Source organism: Chrysochloris asiatica, unplaced genomic scaffold (genome assembly GCF_000296735.1).
Source record: "Chrysochloris asiatica unplaced genomic scaffold, ChrAsi1.0 scaffold00063, whole genome shotgun sequence".
NCBI classification, from domain to species: Eukaryota; Metazoa; Chordata; class Mammalia; order Afrosoricida; family Chrysochloridae; genus Chrysochloris; species Chrysochloris asiatica.
Window position 1 is genome coordinate 559,858 of NW_006408581.1, and position 1,129 is coordinate 560,986.

Sequence of the window (1,129 nt, forward strand, 5' to 3'; positions counted from 1 at the left end):
CCACTGTTTTCCAACTGCACAGAGAGGAAACCGGCAGGCTGCTTCTTAGGATGTTTGGCCCTGGGAACTGGCACTATAGTTTACCTAGGCGGGAACATTTGCACAGCAAAGGCCAGTGAACAGTGTCAATCACAAATTAGTTTGTTGTTGTTTTTGGTTGGTGGTTTCTGTCTCTGCTTTTATATTGTTTCTGTCTTTGGTCCTTTTGGCCTCACTCTTCTCCCAGGGGTGGGAGCTTTCTCCCCATACCTTACCCAAGAAGAGACAACAACTGTGCTAAGCTACAAGCTACAAGCATATCCTGTACTACCACACCATCTGGACTAGAGCAAAAACTAGCTGCTAGACATTACATGTGAAAAGGGAAGCCTATCTCTAGATCACGTCCACCAGGAGACATGCAGCAAGCTTAACAAAAAGCAACATACATCCATTTAAGCATTTAAAAACTCACATAACTGTTGAAAATGTCCAAGAAAACACAATTAAAAATATAAACACATGTCCAAAAACAGAAAAAGTAACTGAGACAAATGAGCTGGAAGCAGACACAGACTTTCCAGTAGAAGAGTGGGCTCTGAATCTGCCTGAGAAGGAATTCAAAAGAATAATATGGAAACAAATTCAAATGTTCCAAAAAGGGGTGGAGAAAAATAAGGAGGAAGTTAGGAAAGTACTACAGGAGCAATCAAACAAGATAGATACAACATTTGAAATAATCCAAATACTGCAAAAAGAAGTCCAAATGGTTAATAATAACATTTCAGAAATGGACAATACACTGAAAGGGCAAAGGAATTGAATGGAAAGAGATGGAAGTCAGAATCAGCGAGCTGGGAGACAAATCTCTCAATACTACTAAGATAGGAGAGCAACAAAAAAAAAAAAAAAATTAAGAAATCTGAAAAGTGTCTAAGTTTCATGATAGATAACATGAAGAGGAACAACTTAAGAATTATTGGCATTCCAGAACAAGAGGAATCACAGAAGTCTACAGAAGAGATAGTTGAAGAGCTACTGGAAGATTTTCCTAACATCTTGAAGGATGAGAAGATAAAATCTACCCCAGGAAGGATAGACACCATAAGAAAATCACCAAGACATATCATAATCAAACTCTCCAAAATCA